The sequence below is a fragment of the Camelus ferus genome, chromosome 6 (genome assembly GCF_009834535.1).
Source record: "Camelus ferus isolate YT-003-E chromosome 6, BCGSAC_Cfer_1.0, whole genome shotgun sequence".
NCBI lineage: Eukaryota > Metazoa > Chordata > Mammalia > Artiodactyla > Camelidae > Camelus > Camelus ferus.
Genome location: NC_045701.1, coordinates 90294658 through 90313744, shown reverse-complemented (window position 1 = coordinate 90313744; position 19087 = coordinate 90294658). Strand labels below are relative to the sequence as shown.

The 19087-nt window shown below is 35.6% G+C and overlaps 2 non-coding genes across 2 annotated transcripts; both read right to left on the bottom strand.

Moving 5' to 3' along the window:
- Nucleotides 1-7342: 7342 nt before the first annotated feature.
- LOC116664580 lies at nucleotides 7343-7414 on the bottom strand. The gene has a single exon (XR_004321101.1). It is a non-coding gene; the product is annotated as a small nucleolar RNA SNORD113/SNORD114 family (small nucleolar RNA).
- A 3566-nt stretch (nucleotides 7415-10980) lies between these two features.
- LOC116664579 lies at nucleotides 10981-11052 on the bottom strand. Its single transcript, XR_004321100.1, has one exon. It is a non-coding gene; the product is annotated as a small nucleolar RNA SNORD113/SNORD114 family (small nucleolar RNA).
- Nucleotides 11053-19087: the final 8035 nt, after the last annotated feature.

Sequence of the window (19087 nt, the reverse complement as noted above, 5' to 3'; positions counted from 1 at the left end):
ACATGCTCATTACTCCCAGGCGTAACCAACTAGATCGTGTTTCCTCATTTTCAATAAGCAGCCAGCACTTCCCAAATCGTGCAGAACAACAACATTGATTTCCAGGTGCTTATCTCTATTTGCAACTACCAAATAGGTATTCGACTTAATCGATTCATGTTGGAACCGAGTGCTTCAGAAATGTATTGATAGTAATAAAGACATTACACACTCTCATAATTGGGCCACATAGGGCTGTCCTTGTCTTCATTTATATATATATATATATATATATATAATATATATATATTATATATATATATATTTATTTATTCAATTATTAATTCACTTACAGTAATACAATCCAAATCAATGGAACTTAATAGCCTAAACACAAAACCCTGACTACTACTAACTTCTTGCTGTAAGTGACTTTACTAAGTAGGCATTAACTAGGTCTCAAGATTTATAGGCTTTAATCAAAATCATTGTTTCAGACACCACAGGTAATCACTGGTTCAAACTTGGCACCTTCTCCATTCATGCATACCTTTGTTTACTGATTTTATCATTAAGTCATTCACAACAATAAAGTCAATATATAAAAATCAGAAAACCTAAAACAATCTTAGAATATTACTAAGCTATATTTATAGGTTTGTGTTTCCATAAAACTGTAAGAGACGACATCTTTTTGGCAGCAGATCTGAGATTTACACATACAGGTTATCAGCTCCCTTGCTTTACATCAATCCCATATTTATACTTTGTCCGTGCTTGCCCTTCTTTTATTTAATTTTTGCATGTTTTAAAGACTGTCCATGTGGTAGCTAGCCTCCAAGATGGCACCCATTGATCCATGACTCCTGGTATTCATGGCTGTGTAGTCTCCACCCCTATTAAATCATGTCTGGCCTCTATGATCAGTAGAATACAGGGGAAGCGATGATGAATGACTTCTGAGTCTAAGTGATAAATACACCGAGGTTTGTATTAAAAACTCTTCTCTCTCAGACTGATTGCTCTAGAGGAAGTCAGCTGTCATGCTGTAAGTATACTCAAGCAGTTCTGAGGAGAGGTCCGTGTAGGGAGAAATTCTGGCCTCCCAACAACAACTAGCACCAACTTTCTTGCCATGGGAGGGAGCCATGGAAACACAGCCTCCAGCCCAAGCCTTCATATGACTGCAACTTTACCTGACATCTTGACGGAAACCTCACAGGAGACTCTAAGCCAAAACTGCCCTCCCAGCCTCTCCTGGATTCCTGCCCCATAGAAACTGTGACAGGAACAAATATTTATTGTTGCTTTAAGCCACTAAGCTGTAGGGTAGTTTGTTACACAGTGATAAATAACTAATACAATACAATGATCAACAAACCACCATCATCTCTCACAATGAGGACATCAATATTATCATCTCTCTTCCTACCTACTCCCCATCCAAGAAGTTATGACCTAGATCTCTATCACTGAGGAAAGGTTTAATTTAACCATGGGACAAAATAAAGTATACTATTAAAAACTCTGAAGATGAATAAAAGCCCTCCATCTTTTTAATGAACTTCAGTTGCCCATAATTGGATTAATTGTATAATTTGGTTAGTTACCATTATTGGTGTCCCTGCATGGCATCCTTTGATTTTTATTTATGTATTTATTATTTATTCCTCTGACATAATGCGATGATGAACAAATCACCTTCACCAAGGACATGAATTTTCACTCTTATCAACCACATTCTCTAGGATCTTACCAACAGAGGTAAAGACTAAAATCTCTATTACTATTAATTAATTAAATCAGCTATAATGCTTTCATTCTGTGAAGTAAAATGCACATTTTATAGAGTTAGGAACAGCATAAATTTAACTTTTTAATGAACTGGAGTCATGAGGTACTAGATTAATCATAAACCTTGGTTACAATCACATTCTCATTGTTGACTTTTTATATATTGACTTGTTTACTGCTTAATTTTTAAGTAATGTAGCGAATTCTGTTAAATCTACCACCTAACATAAAAATAGTTAATGTAACTAGTACTACTATATCTATAAACTCCCCAACCGCATAGTTCACAGCCTCACTTACCTTTTTTTAAGGGACCATATTCATGCATTGCTTAGAGTGTACCATGAAATATTGGTCCAAGATTTACCCTAATTTATACACTTAGTGGCTCACTCATGCTTATCTTGCATTGACCTACTCTAAGAATAATTTGATCATTTATTCATATTTTAAAGAAAAAGAGTAAAACCTACCAGTATCCAAACTGAAATACCATTTCATGCAACGGCTGATATGCACTTTGTCCCAAGTGGGGTATGTCTAGATTTCTTTTATTTCCATCTAAAATAATTTAATCATCGTTTCGTGATACCTACTCCTCACCAACCCATGTTCTACCTTCTTTTAAATAATTGACCAAAATATGAACTCACTCATTTATTAAATTTTTTAAAGATTTTATTGATTATTTCTTTTGGAGGGGAGGAGGTAATTAGCTTTTTATTTATTTATTTTTAATGGAGGTGCTGGGGATTGAACTCAGGACCTCGTGCATGCTAAGCAGGTGCTCTACCACTGAGCTATACCTTCCCTCACTCACTCATTAACTTTTAACAATTCATCCAAAATGAACGCAAGCCAAGGCCCTGGACAAGAACACTGACAAATACAAATGTTTCCATACGCTCACTGTCCACAGATATAACCTGTTAGATCCTTTTTTGTTTTACAAATAAGAGTCAGTGAACAGAATTGATTTGATCATACACTCTATCATATTCTCGATATTAGTCCATGCTTGACCTTTTTCCAATTAGGCACTTAAACAATTATTTTTAATTTAAATGATTTGTTCCTTTTCTAAATAAATCAACAACCAACTACTCAACACAAATCCAAAACAACAACATGCACTCTCCTGGGACAGAATTAGTTTTTCCTCCATGGAAAACAGTTAAGAGAGACTTGATCTATTTCGGTTATGACACTCTGTGCTTCAGGAAATAATGCATTTAATAATAATCCTTGTTTCACTGCAAATTTGCATCATTGGTCACCATTCATTTACGCTTCTTTATCCTTGCATTGCTTCACTTAAGATACATTTTACAGACATTAAGAACTAAAGCTAAGGATCACATCTTTGACTACTGACTTTTGCTGTAAGCCCTTCTTCCACAAAGGAAGTAAACAGATTTTTTCTTTCTAATGAATCTCAAAGTTACAGAGCTTAATCAAAATCTTTGATTCCTACATCTCAGAATACTTAGCATTGGTCAATACTGAGCATCATCTTCCTTTATTTAGGTTTTGTTTAATTGCTTTATTCCTTGATTCACTCATAATAATAATAATACAATCAATTTTCATGAATCCAAAAGCCCAAGAACAACATCCTTGAATATCACTAATAACTGTCTATATGCCCATTTCCCACAGTGCTAATAGACAAGGACTTTTTTTGCAACATATATGTGCTTTTTGCACATATAAATTAATCAGCATCCTTGCTTCATATCAGTTCCAGTGTTCCATGCCTGACGCTTTTTCATTTAAACACTATGCAATGAAGGGGAATGGTATAGCTCAGTGGTAGAGTATGGGCTCCACATGCATGAGGTCCTGGTTCAATCCCCAGTACTGTCACCTACAAATATATAAATAAACCTAATTACTTCTCCCAAAAATTAAAAAAAAATTTTTTTTAGTTTTAAAGATGATGCAATGAATAACCAAGGTGCCCACAACCTTACTCCACAACTGAAACACCAGAAATTTTGTCCATCTTCTTATGTGCTCCTCCCTCAAAAATTTAATAGCCTAAATCTTTATTAATGGAAGAGTGCTTAAATGAATTGCAATGCAAACATAAAACACCACAATGTGAAGCTCTAGAAATGAAGAAACACCTGCATCTTTTTCTTTATTGGACTTTAGGAGTGCTAAATCAAATTAATCGTAAATCCCACTTCTGGTCCCCGGTGGTGTTATTTCGTTTTCTTTATTAATATACCCATTTGCTCCTTTGAAAAATTTAAGCAACATCCATAAACCAACCTCCCAACCCCAAGAATATAAACTCTGTTACTTACACCACTCATTTCTCTCCTTACCCACAGAGTTTGTAAACGCCAGGATCTTTAGCATTTGATAATGATTAGATGATATGTAGTATGTTCATTTGGTGAAAATGCAGACTTTCAAAAGAAAAAGCCTAGAGTTAGACGTTTTTAATGGAAGTCAGTCTTGCAGTATTAGATTAATTATAAACTTGGGTCATTTAATAATCTCATTATTGCCCAAGGATGGCACTCCTTATTTATTGACTCATTTTATTTTTATTTTTAAATAATATAATGAAAACCAACATGAGAATAAGAACGCTTATCTATCATAAATATGTGTCTATTTACTCTCTATCCATAAATTTAATAGCTTGTTTATTGTTTTTAATGGATCTCAACTTGTGCAAAATTGGAGAAATATAAATTTTTGTTTTGCAGCATATGCTCACCAATTCGCACAAATTTTCCTGATTTATATGTCTAGTGACTCATTTATTTATTCATGTGTATAATTAGGCATAAAATAAGTTAAGCATTTACACATCTTTCTAAAGAATTCCTCCATGTAAATTTTTCTGTGTACTTCAGCCAGTGGGAGGAGTCTCGAGTTCTCTTTCTTTATCTGGACAACATTTAGGTGTATCAGGAGTAATCGTTATCTTTGGTTCATAACACATGTTCCTCATTGGCCCTTCTTTGGGCTTCTTTTGAATAATTAAAAACAGTTAAACACATTCCTTCATTCCCTTATAACTTCATATCAGCATCAGTAAAAACTGAGACAGTGAACAGGAGCACTTGAAACATACTCTGCTTAATGGTCATGGCCCATGGACTTAACTGACTAAATCCTCTCTTGATTTTTTAAAACATAAAACTCAGTTTAAAACAATCATAACTCTGATCATATGACACATTCTCAATATTGATTCATATTTGGCCCTGTCTCAAAAAAGCAGTTACTTAAGCAGCTTTAAGCAGCTATTTATGTAAACTATTTTTGTCCCTTTCCTAATTAAAACAATCAACTAAGCAACGGAAGCATCAACCTGAATTCTTAGGTATCTCTGTCTATATCGTCCTCATGGAAGGGTTAAGAGCTTTGAACTATTTCTCTACAGAACCCAGGGTTCCAAACAAGCACTAACGTGTGGTCCTCCTATTCCTCATTCATTTACATGTTTCTTTATCCATTCATGAGTTCACTCCCCAAAGCATTTACCTTATGCCTTTTTTCAGTGGGCCACAGATTTTGAGGCAGGAATTAATTACAATGTTGGATTGATTGCGATCCAACCCCCATCCTAGGAGTGTTTCACTGGTCCGAGCTCTTCAATCTTTTCCTTCAGTCCTTTATCCCTCGGTTTATTGATTCAGTCATTCATCTAATATGAACACAATCAGTACTTATAAATTATAAAATCTTGAAAATAAAATCCTTGAATGTTATTGACATCTATCTCCATGCTCATTTCCTACAGAGCTAGTAACAGTAGGCCTCCCTTTCAATGACCTTCTGTGTGGCACACACGTGCTCCCGCTCACAGATCTTTTGAGGGGAAAAATGTCAAAATCAACTGTCACGTAAATATAAAAGAGAACAGCAAACATCTCTGAAAAGGCGTGAAACATATTCCACCTTTTTTTAGAAGTCATCAGCTGTGCAGAACTGAATTAAACATCATTATCTGTGCTGCGTAGGCTATTCCTGTCCCTGGGAAGGTACAGCACTCTTTATTTTTGTACTTTTTGTAGCTATTCATTACTTTGAAATATTTCAGTGAACACCCATGAACAAATTCCCCTAACCCAGAACATAAACTTTGAATGTTACTCACCTTGGTATTTATGCTTCTTAGTCAGAGAGGTGTCAGCCAAACTCTTCACCTTTAGAGGATGAAAGCATCTATGGTGTGTTAATTCTGAGGGGAAAACCAGGCCTTAAAATTCAGTATTAAATTTCAGTATGTTTAGAGGATACTAATTGTGGAGTTCTCGATTAGACCTAAAACTTCTTTCATTTCATTGGCCCAAGACTATCGCTATTTTTTATTTACTCAAGTATTTAATTTTAAGTTTAAGCAATATAACGAACACCACTGAATCCACTACCTAACCCACAAGTCAGAACTTCACCTTCACATAGGTAAAATTAGGTCATCCTTTTTTAATGGCTCTTTCTTGTGCAAACTGATAAATTTTTATCCTTGTTCCATGGCGATGCTTGACTCTGCTTTATGTATTCATTCACTCATTCATTCATTTAAATCACCCATGGAATCAGTTCACCAGTTGTTCATTATATAAAGAAAAGGGAAAGCACTAAAATGGGCAGTAATCAAGAAACAAAATACTGTTACGTGCGTCTGTCTATGTGCACATTATGCAAAACAGAAAAGCCTTGCTTTTTTTAAAGTATGGAAACCAACTGTGTAAAACAGAATAATCATTGTCCTTATTTCATAATAAAGCTCCTCATTGGTATGTGGTAAGCATCTTTTAAGTAAAATATTCTATTAAGTAAAAATCTATTAATTCATTCACTAATAACAAAATATAATTATAATATGTTATCATTATAATTATAACTCACTGGACAAAACTTTTTCAATAATATTAACATGTGATCATATCCTCACAGTAAACCATCTTAAATTCATCATAACTCTTGTTAGAGGACATATTCTCATCATTGGTCCATGACTGTTCTTTTTTTCAATTAGATGTCTAATTATTTGTGCAAACATTTTGCCCTTTTCTTAATAAAATAAATAATCAGCAACCCACCATCAGTCCGTAATAACAACATTGGTTCATGGGCATACCTGTCTATTTGCTCTCTGCTGAAAGAGGTAAAACCTTGATATATTTATTTTCCTAGACCTTAGTGCTTCAGAAATATCTGAAAACATACTCTCATAATTGAACAGTGGCTTTCCTTGTCTTCATCCATTTGTTCACGTCTTTCTTTAATCATGCATTATTTCAGGGAGGGTATAGCTCAAGTGGTAGGTCGCATGCTTAGCATGCACTATATCCTGGGTTCGATCCCCAGTACCTCCTCTAAAATAAACAAACAAACCTAATTATCCCCTCCTCCCCTTAAAAAAAAAAAAAAGAAAAACTTAAAAAAACAAACCCCCCCAATCATGCATTATTTCATTTACAAAAAAAAAAAAAATCCATACACAAGGAACATACAGCCTAAAAACAGGATACTGAATATTCCCTTCTCATGCCGCACGCACCTTTCCCAGAGAGGGAATAACTCGATCTCTTCTTATAATGACCTTAAAGCTATAGAGTTTAATCAGAATCCTTAATTCAGACACCCTAGGAGAGTCATCATTGATCCAGACTTGGCATTTTTTGGGGGCTTCTTCATTCATATCTTCCTTTCTGGACCACGTTTATTTGCATAAATTATAATCTCATCAATACCCATGAATCATAAATGCCAAGAACAAGATGAATGATTGTTGCTAAGTCATTAGAGAATGATTGAGTTGACTGTGGTGTGTTCATGCAATAAAGAAAAAGCCAATTCTTAACAGTCTATATTAGATGTTTTTAAATGGATGTGAGTTCTGCACTGCCAGATTAATCATAAATTTGGATCATATCACATTCTCATTACTGGTGCAAAAACTGCACTCCTTTTTATTTATCAATTTATTTTTAAGCTATATAGTAATAAGCATCATAGAATTCAATACCCAACTCAGGAATAAGACTTTTAACTACTGCAGGTGCATGGATGTTTACTCCTTACTCTTGCAGGGAAAACAATTAATACCTTACCAATCGTTTTCATGAATTTTACTTGTGCAGAATTGGGTAGCTTTAAAATGTAGTATCGTGACACATTCTCACCAATAATTCTAGCTTTACCTTACTTTATGACTTCACAGATTCTTTCATTTATTTACTTAATTTTCAGTGGAACAATCTCATCATCCATTTACTTTTCTAAATATATACGTAATTTATAATAAATATATAAAATATATTGCTCAAATATTAAATATAATAATACCTTATAAAATATTTACTATAAATATAAACTATAATAAAATTATGTGTATAAAGTAATAAAGTCTCCAAATGAAACCCAGAACTGAAATACTATTATGACATGCACATGTCTCTATGTACTTAATCCAAGTGGGGAGAAATTAGGTTCCATTTTTTTTCATATGTACATCAGCAGGAGAGAGCAGGATTACTCATTAACCTTATTTCACATCACATGCTCCATACTGTCCATAGTTTGCCCTCCTTTAAATAATCATTTGAGGTAAAATCATATGTATTCAATAACTTACAACAATATATAATTACCTGAGAATCTACACACCTTATACTTACTTGAACATAAAAATGCTAATAATTGCCCATAGGCTCATTACCCACAAAGATAAATGACCATATCAACCTATGATCAACACAGAATGGCAACATGGACACTTGGATGCATCTGTCTGTGTGCTCTGATGAGTCTAGAATTCCTACTGTGCTTCAAAGGGGGTAATAGCTTTCACCTATGCACTACATCGGAACTCTGTTACATAAATATATCACTAACAATACCTGTTTCATGACACTCTCATGAATCACCCATGGATGACCCTTCTGTCTTCATTCGCTTACACATTTATTCATTCATGTATCCATTGATTCACTTACATCTATCCATATATTCCACACCCAGGAACCACTGAGACCCAAGAACACATCCCCAGGTGGCTTGGACTTCTGCTCTGAACTCTACTCCTTTAGAGGGAAAAACTACGTCTCTTTCTAATAGACCTCAGCGTTAGGGTTTAATCAAAGGGCTTGATTCATATACCCCAGAACTCACATCACTGATCCAAGCTCAACACTCTTTTTCTTCATTGATTTATTTATACATATTGTATGGATTGTTTTGTATTATTTACTGATTATTTCATTCATGGTTTCATTGATTAAGAAAAATAATAATTTCAATGAATCATAAAAACCCAAGAGCGAGATCTTTGAATACTGCAGAGAACTGTTTGAAGCTGTTTATTTCCGACAGAGCTGGCAAATGAGATCTCTTTTTAATTAGATCTCAGAGTTTCACATATAGATTAATCCCTAACCTTGCTTTATACCCATCCCATGTGTTTCACCACTCTCTGCTTGCTCATCTTTAATTTCCTCATATTTTAAAAATAATACAATGAACCTACCATCTTACCCCACAACTAGAACACTGACAATACTTTCTATCTTCCTACGTCCTCTGTCTTCAATGACTTAACATCCTAGATCATTATCAATAAATATTCCTAAGATATGGTGCAAAATAAAATGAAATATTAAGCAACTGTGAAAAGGAATGCAAAACCCTCCAACTTTGTTTTTAATGGCACTCAGTTGTACTAAAATAGATTAATCTTAATCCATGGTTCATTACACATACTCAGTAGTGGTCCACACATGGCAGCCTTTGATGTTATTTATGTTTGCAGTAACCACTCATTCTTTTGAAATCATTCCATGGACCACATGAATAATCTCGAAACCAAGAACACAAATTCCGTTACTTACATGACGCCCTTAGCTCTTCATCCACAGAAGTGACAGCCAAGATCTTCATCATTGGCAATCACTGGCAAATCAGATTGGATATACTGAGTCTGTGGAGTAAAAAATAGATTTTAGAAAATTGAAAAGGTAATGTAGATTTAGTTTTTTTTAAGGGACTTTAGTCTTGCTGTACCAGATTTATCATAAAACCATGTTTTCATCACAGCTATGGGCCTCTTTCTATTTTCTTTAATTACTCGTGTATGTAATATAATGACAACTGCTAAATCCACGTCCTAGTGGAAGAATCAAGAACAATGCCTACTCCAAATTCGTTCTATTAAACCCCACCCACATAGGTAAGAGTCCAGATGACCTTCTTTAATGGGTCTTCTTGATTAGAATAAGGTAAACATACATCGTTTCTTGAGATATTCTCTCCAGTGATTCATGCTTGACCCTACTTTATGAATGTATTAGTTTATTTGTTTTTTATTTATTTATTTATTCAGGGACTAACTTGTTCATACTTTTATTTTTTCAAAGCAAAGGCAAAATGGCTTAAAACACTATTATAGGTAACGACCTCTATGCTCTTTACCCAGAGAGGGCAGAGCCCAATCTCCTTTTATGTATATCCGTATAAGGATATCGGAAGAGTACAGTGAGATTAATAAACCATTTTTAATGATCTAATATCCTCACTGGTCCATTTTTGTGCTTTTAAGTAATCTCTTTGCTCATTGACTTGCAGTAGTATTATCGATACTAGTGAACCTACGTACCCCCAGCAAGAATCCTGAACAACACTGACATCTGCCCATAAACTTAATATCCACAGAATGACAACTAAGTATGTTTTTCAAAAATGATACTGATTGAGAAGAACTGATTTAATCATAACTCCTGTCGTATAATGGACTTTTAATACTGACCCAGGCTTAGCCTTTTTTAATTAAGTAGTTCTGTAATTAATTGTCATGTTTCCATTTTTCCCCTTTCTTAATAGGATTCTTAAGAAAATTAACAACCACTGATCCTGGAACAACATGACTCTTAGGTATAGCTTGCCCATATGCTCCTGATCAACATGGTGAAAGCCTTGGACCCCTCACTTACTGGAACTCAACTCCTCAGAAATGTTTAAAAATATTTTCTATCTCATTACATACTCTCATTGTTGGTGGTTATCTAACCCTTTTTGTCTTCACTCATTAATATGTTTCTTTATTTACTCATGCACTGATTCACTAATAAAAGGGTCAATACCTAAGATCTACCAAAGCCAAAAAGCAAGATGCCTGTATCCCTAACTTCAGCTATAAGCTCATGTCCCACCAATGCAGGAAATTAAGTTTGTTTTTATATCGACCTCTCAATTACACGGTTTAATCAAAATCCTTGGTTCAGACACCTCAGAGTACTCATCATTGATCTAGGCTTGGGGCTTTGTTCTTTATTCATTGATACATTTGTTTATTAATTCATTCATTGATTGACTATAATTATATAATCAATCTCCATTAATCACAACAAAGAAAGAATAAGATCTAAGAATACTACCCACTTCTGTTTGTTGCTACTTTCCCCCAGAACTAGTACACTGTGTCTGCAGTGGGCCCCACTGCTGCACAGGCGGATCAGTCAAGGTCTGCCTGCGAGCCCGCGCGCGCCGTGGCCACGCCTGGTGCTCTTTCCTTACTGTTTCATTAATTTATTCAAATTTTAAATATGAAACAAAAATCCAGGAACATCTCATTTCACTTCACTAACAATTTTCCATCTTTCTTTGTGTTTTACCTCTCAACAGATTAGAAATCTAAATCTTTATCACTGGTAGAATATGTAAATCAACAGTGGTTAAAAATAAAATGAAATATTAAATCAACTGTAAAATGAACAAAGCACTCTCTTTTATCTTTTCTTAATGGATCTCACTTGTTCAAAGTTGGATGAATCTAAAATTTGTTTCATGGCACATTTCACTAGTGCTTATTCTTGACCCTTTTTATGTATTTGTTTATTCGATTATATATTGTTTAATTTGATTAATCATGGATTAATTTAATTCTCTATATATATTTTAGAAGACAATTTAGCAAGAGTAAATATAAGCTCACACAACTCACTCAATATCAAAAACAAACAACCTAATCAAAAAATGGGCAGAAGACCTGGACAGACATTTTTCCAAAGAACAAATACAAATGTCTTACAGGCACATGGAAGGATATTCATCATTGCTAATTATTAGAGAAATGCAAATCAGAACAACAATGAGACATCACATCACACCTGTCAGAATGGCTATCATCAAAAAAGTTTACAAATAACGAACGCTGCAGATGATGTGGTGGGAATGCAAATTGGTGCAGCCACTATGGAAAACAGTACGGAAGTTCCTTAAAAACTAAAAAAAGAACTATCATAACCTCCAGTAATTTCACTCCTGGGTATATATCCAGAAAAACAAAAACACTATTTTAAAAAATTGGAGGGGAGGGTATAGCTCAAGTGGTACAGTGAATGCTTATCATGCATGAGGCTCTGGGTTCAATCCCCAGAACCTCCTCCAAAAATAAATAAACCTAATTATCTACCCCCCTGACCAAAATAAAATAATACAATAATAAATAAAATATTTTAAATATATACATACACCCCAGTATTTATAGCAGCACTATTTACAATAGCCAAGACACAGAAGCAACCCAAGTGCCCATCAACAGATAAATGCATAAAGAAAATGTGATATGTGTGTGTGTGTATACATATACACACACAGTGGTATATAGTGGAATATTACTCAGCCATATAAAACAATGAAATAATGCCATTTGTAGCAATGTGGATGGACCTCGAAAATGTTATGCTTAATGAAATAAGTCAGAGAAAGACAAATACTAGCCAAGACATGGAAACAGACTAAATGTCCATCAACAGATGACTGGATAAAGAAGATGTGGTATATTTATACAATGGAATACCACTCAGCCATAAAAGCTGACAACATAATGCCATTTGCAGCAACATGGATGTTTCTGGAGAATGTCATTCTAAGTGAAGTAAGCCAGAATGAAAAAGAAAAATACCATATGAGATTGCTCATATGTGGAATCTAAAAAAAAAAAAAAAAAAAAAAAACAAATACAAAACAGAAACAGACTCATAGACATAGAATACAAACTTGTGGTTGCCAAGGGGGCGGGGGTTGGGAATGGATAGACTGGGATTTCAAAATGTAGAATAGATAAACAAGATTATATTGTATAGCACAGGAAAATATATACAAGATCTTATGGTAGCTCACAGAGAAAAAAATGTGACAATGAATATATATATATGTTCATGTATAACTGAAAAATTGTGCTCTACACTGGAATTTGACACAACATTGTAAAATGATTATAAATCAATAAGAGATGTTTTTAAAAATGTCAATATTAAAATAATCTTGAAAAAACAAACAAAAAAAGACAAATACTACATATCACTTATATGTGGAATCTAAAAAATAATACAAATGAATGTATGTACAAAACGGAAACAGACTCATAGGCACAGGAAACAAACTTGTGGTTCCCAAAGGAGAGAGCGAGGAGGAAAGACACGTTAGGGGCATGGGATTAACAGACACAAACTACTATTTATAAAATAGGGATACAACAAGGATATACTGTATAGTACAGGGAATTATAGTCATTATCTTGTAATAACTTATAATGGAGTATAATCTACAAAAACCCTAAATCACTAGCTGTGTACCTGAAAATGACATAATATTTTAAATCAACTATACTTCAACTTTAAAGAAAGAGTAAATTCACAAATTTATAATATTCATTTAAGGTTAAACAAATAGGCTGGAGCTTAGTCCTCATATGCTTTCTATGGACACCAGCAATGAAGAATGGATTTATCCTAATATTTGCTTTATAACTTAAAAGTAAAGAGCGAAGTCCTTCATCAGTACAGAACGGCGCGTCAGCTCTAGTGCACGCATAATGCCGAACAGAAATCAGGTATGCAAAAGAGGGAACCACAGTAGGTTTAAACATTTTAAATGAATGTTAGTTGTGAAATTAACCATAGTCCTTGACACTGTTATTTCAATGAACACCAGTGAGTTGATCACCTCCAAGAAGAATACAAATGGTGGCCATTACCAACATGCCTTCATTCTCCCTCCTAGACGGTGACAGCTCCCGGCAGGAGAGCACACGTCACGGGCCCAGCAGGGCCCAGAGCTGCACCCCTTCTCTCCCTCTGCGAGTGGGAGGGGTCCCAACACAGTATGTTTACCATGTAGGGGCAGATAACTCACCTCTAGTTTCTAAGTCCCTGAATAAAGAAGAGTCACATCCAAACCAGAAGTGAACCATAATGCTCTGGACTGTGAAGGGAAGCACTGGTTTTATAGACTTCTGGGATGTTTGGAAGAGAGCATGGCTGTATTTCATGTAAGAACACGAAGTACCTATTTCTGAACAATTGGGAGAAATGTGCGAGGTTATGTCATTTTTCAGCACATAGTCCCTCTCCCTTCCCTGTCCTCTGTGGGAAGCATAGCCTTCCCCACACCACCGGTGTTGTGCCGTCTGACCTGCACTGCACAACGACGTGGGAACAGATGTGACTTAAACCACGTCCAAACAGAGGCTTTAAATGTGCTTGGGGGCTGGGGTTTCCTGGCCTCTGGAACTCCAAGCTTTCCCTGTAAGAAGAGCATGTTCCAGACCTTACAACTCCTTTATCTGGGGGCCTTGAACAAGGAGGCAAGGTGGGCAGACGTGAACCCAACCCACAGCCTGAGCACAGCTGCTGTAAGAAACCCACAGACCCATAGGTGAGAAATAAATATTGTATTGTTGTAGCCATTGCTGTTTGGAAGCCACTGAAATTGTGGGTTACATTTTATGCAGCAGGGGAAGGGTATAGCTCAGTGGTAGAGCGCACGCCCAGCAGGCATGAGGTCCTGGGTTCAATCCCCAGTGCCTCCATTTAATAAGCAAACAAACAAACATAATTCTCCCCCCAAAAAACAAATCTACTTGTTAAGTAGCACTGTCACAGTAATGACTAATTCATACATTTCCTTCCTCTAATTTTTAAGAATTTATTCATTTATTGTCTTTTTCATAATACAGTCAATGAAATCACCATGAATGTACTATCAAGCCTAAGAAAAACTGTAAATTTTATCCATATAAATGTATGGATATATAGTATGTATGGATATAAATGATAGCTAGATTTTGCTAATTCTTACCCATAAATAGAGAGAAACAAAAGACCTCTATAAAATAAGCTTCACTTGTACAAAAATGTATTACTACGGGGGGAAGGGTGTACCTCAGTGGTAGAGTGCACGCTTAACATGCACGAGGTCCAAGGTTCAATCCCCAGTGCCTCCTCTAAAAAAACAAATAAATCGACCTACCTCCCCCCCCAAAATAAAAAATAAATAAAATTTTTTTAATGTATTAATACAAATATTTGGTTCATGATACACTTTTTTGATTGGTCCCTCTTAGTCCTGTTAACTATATTGACAATTAGTGGCATCTGTCTATGTGTTACTCACTAACGAATGTAAGAGACCTCTTATTTATGGACCAGACTTGTGGTGACTTGTATTAATCACAAACCTTGGTACATGCCATGTTATCACCCTTGCATGTACTCTCTACTATGTATTATTCAATTTTTGAAGTAAATAATATGAGTATCTGCAAATCCTCCATTCAACACAAAATTATAACTCTGAAAATAAATTTTTCATCCTCTCCCACCAAAATACATAGGTCTTCAACATTAGAGAAACGTTCGCATAAACTATGAGGCACACATTCACAAAATAATACTAAATAGTCGATAAGATAAATGAATAATCCTAGGTCTATTTTTCATGAACCAAAGACTTTTTTGCCAGTGAATCTCAGTTGTGCAGAACTGGATTCATTATAATCTTTTTCTCATGGTACATACTCATCTCTGGCCCATAATTAACCCTCTTTTATTAATTTATGTGTTTAATTATTCATATCTAATGTTCAAGAAACTCTCATTAACCAACTATCCAACGCAACTAATAGAGGAAGCATTATCCACATATGACTATTTAAATTTAAATTAATAGAAATAAATTAAAGTTGAAAATTCGGTTCCTCATGCACAGCGTCCACATTTCAAGTGCTCAGTAGTCGCACGTAGCTAGTGGCTGCCATATTGAACAGAACAAATTACAGACCACGTCCGTCATTGCAGAAATCTGTAATGCACAGTGCTAGCATATGCTCTTTACCCTTAGGTAACTGTCTAGAACTGTTTCTAATGAAACTAAATTGGATTAATCATAATTCTTGATCATCGGCCTATGCCGATTCTCTCTTGCGTGATTTCATCACTTCAGAGAGATTTTAATGAGCAACCATAAATCCAATCTCTTACCCCACAGGTAGAACACTGACATTATCTTCCATATCTCTTTGTGCTTCTTGCCCACAGAGCCTAGATCTTTATCCATGAAGGAATATTTAATAGACTGTGTACAACTACACCATGAAATACAAAACAGCTGGAAAAGAGTGAAATAGGCTAGGTTGTTTTTAAGCCAGTCAGGAGCATGGGACTCAACTAACCATAATCCTTTCATCCTTGGGCCATTTCATCGCTAGTCTAGGTTTTGTCTCTTCTTGCATTTTATACCCTGACGTAAGCATTTTTTTAGTGCTGAAATCAACACCCAACACACCACAATGCAAAAACAAGCCTATTTACTCTGTAATCAACACATACTTTAAATGGACCTTGGAGGTACAGAATTACTACAATATTAAATTTGGATTATGATACTATCATCATTGGCCCATTTTTGCCCTCTCTTGTTTTGTTTATTAATTTGTTCATTCATTCATATATTTACTTGTAAACACCCTTGAACAACCTTCCAGCCAAAGATTTAAGAACATCAGCTATTACCTTTTCTTTACCTTATCCACCCAAAGAAGAGTCAAAGTTCTTATAAACACAGCACGATTAAATAAAAGATGATGTGTCCATTTTGTGAAACAGAAAGCAACTGTTTAAAAAAATGCACGGTCTGGATCAGCTTTTAACAGCTCTCAGTAGTGTGGAACTGGATTCATCAGCCTTGGTTTGTGAAGCATTATCCTCACTGGTCTGTGCTCGGCCCTGTTTAATTGTATTTACCCCTTTAAGAAATCATAAAAGAATACCCATGAATCTTACCCAACATATTAAAAAACTACCAATTCCTTATGTTTCTATGTGCACGTCTCTCACTGAATTCACAGCCTAAATTTCATCAATAGAAAACTGTTTATACAAACCATACAGTATAAATCAATAGTAGATGCCATTAAAATAAAATAAATAGGGTAGATATTTTTGTTTTAATGTCCCTCAAATTTGCAGAACTGTGTAATCATAAATCTTGGATCATGATACATCATCTTCATTAGTCCATGCTTGACCTTGACCTTCTTTGATTTTATTTATTTTGTTATTTTATCCATTTCTTTTTAATAAATCAATAAACATACATGAACTCACCATTCACCCTAAGTACCAATTATACTTATGTAAACATATATATAATAAATGTAAAATGTCATTACATATATATGAATGTCAAATTAATATAATGATTCTTATATAATTGTTTTTATTTGCAGATTCCCTACACAGAGAACAGGCCCGTTACATTATTTTTTAATTTAGCAACAGTTAAGTCAAATGAGATTCATCAGCCTTGGTTCATGACACAGCCCCATCACTGGTCTGTGCTTGGCCATCTTGGATTTTATTTGTGCCCATTCATGTTTAATAACGCAAAACACACCCATCAACCAGCCACCCAACCATAAAACAACACTAACCATCACTCACATTGGTGGTCCGTGGCTCATTTCTCACAGAGGTTACAGCCAAGATCTTCATCAACACAGTGTCATTAGACCCACTCCGGGGCCTCCATTCTGTAGAACACAAGGCAGACATTTAAAAAGATGAAACAACCAGGATATTTCCTAACGGCCGTTGGGTGAACCACACAGGATTAATCACAAGCTTTGGCTCATGGCGGTCTCACCACTGGCTCAAGCATAGCTCCCACTGTATACATTTTTTCATTTAATAATTTTATTTATTACAATAAACATGCATGAATTCACCACCTTCATCCAAAACAAGAATAGTAACTATTCCAAGCATTGCTCTCCATGCTTCTTTACAGAAGAACCAGCCCAGACTTCTTCCTAATGGGCTCAGATACACAAAACTGAAGCAATAATAATCTTTGATTCCAGATATAATCTCACTGTTGTTTCCTACTTGTCCTTTTTATTGCTTTTACTTATTTTTTTAAATACAGTAAACAGAGGACCTCAGCACTAACCCACAACAAAAATATCGATCAGTACATATATACCGAAGTTTCTTAACCAGAAGTGAGAGCTCTTGTTTTGTCATTTTAAATAGTCTGCAATTGGAGGGAGGTTATAGCTCAAGTGGGAGGGTGCATGTTTAGCATCCACGAGGTCCAGGGTTCAATCCCCAGTTCCTCTTCTAAGAAAATAATAGATAAACCTAACTACCTCCCCCCTCCAAAAAAAGTTTCTTTAAATAGGCCATAGTTATACATAGGTAGACCTACATTAACCCATAACTTATAAAACGCTATTTTGGTGGCCCACTCCTCGTCCTCTCTCATTCTGTCACGTGTTGCATTTACTCATCTAGCTCACTTCTGACTCCACAGCAAAAACACATCGTTCTGCCCAGGACCCCCAGCCCCAACAGCCTGGAACTTACTGAAGTTTATTTTGCTATTTTTAATAACTCTCGTGGGTGGACCTGGATTACTCCTGGCACTTGTTTAAAGACACATCCCCATCCCTGATGCATGTCTGGCACACTTTAACTTTCCTTGTGCATTCATTCATTTTCAGCGACTCAGTGAACACCCGTGACCCCCCGCTTCTACCTGTCTGCAGTTTCCTTCCCCACGGCCAAGATCTTCTCTGGCAGGGGACCCCCAGTGTGCCCCTTCTATGGAACACAAAGCCCCACTGAAAGGAAGAAAGTAACCCAGAACGTTCTGGCGATGTTAATGTCAGGTTAGCCGACCCAGATTGATCATACTCTTTAGTCCCAAACACATTCTCACAATTGCTCTACTCAAGGCCATTATTACATTATTGCTTTATTCTGTTATTATTTTTAATAATAAAATTAAGAACCACAAACCACTATGGTCTCCTTTTCCATGTCCCCGGGTGATGGAGAATCAATCACAACCTTTGGCTCCTGACAGGGTCTCATCGCTGCGGCAGCCGGCTTCTCTCCTTTCACTGGCTGTTAGAAGCGGTGTGGTAACCCCGCGGCCCCCACCTGCATTCCTCCCTCTGCTCCCCTCGCTGCCCTCTAGCAGAAGCAATCACTTCCAAATC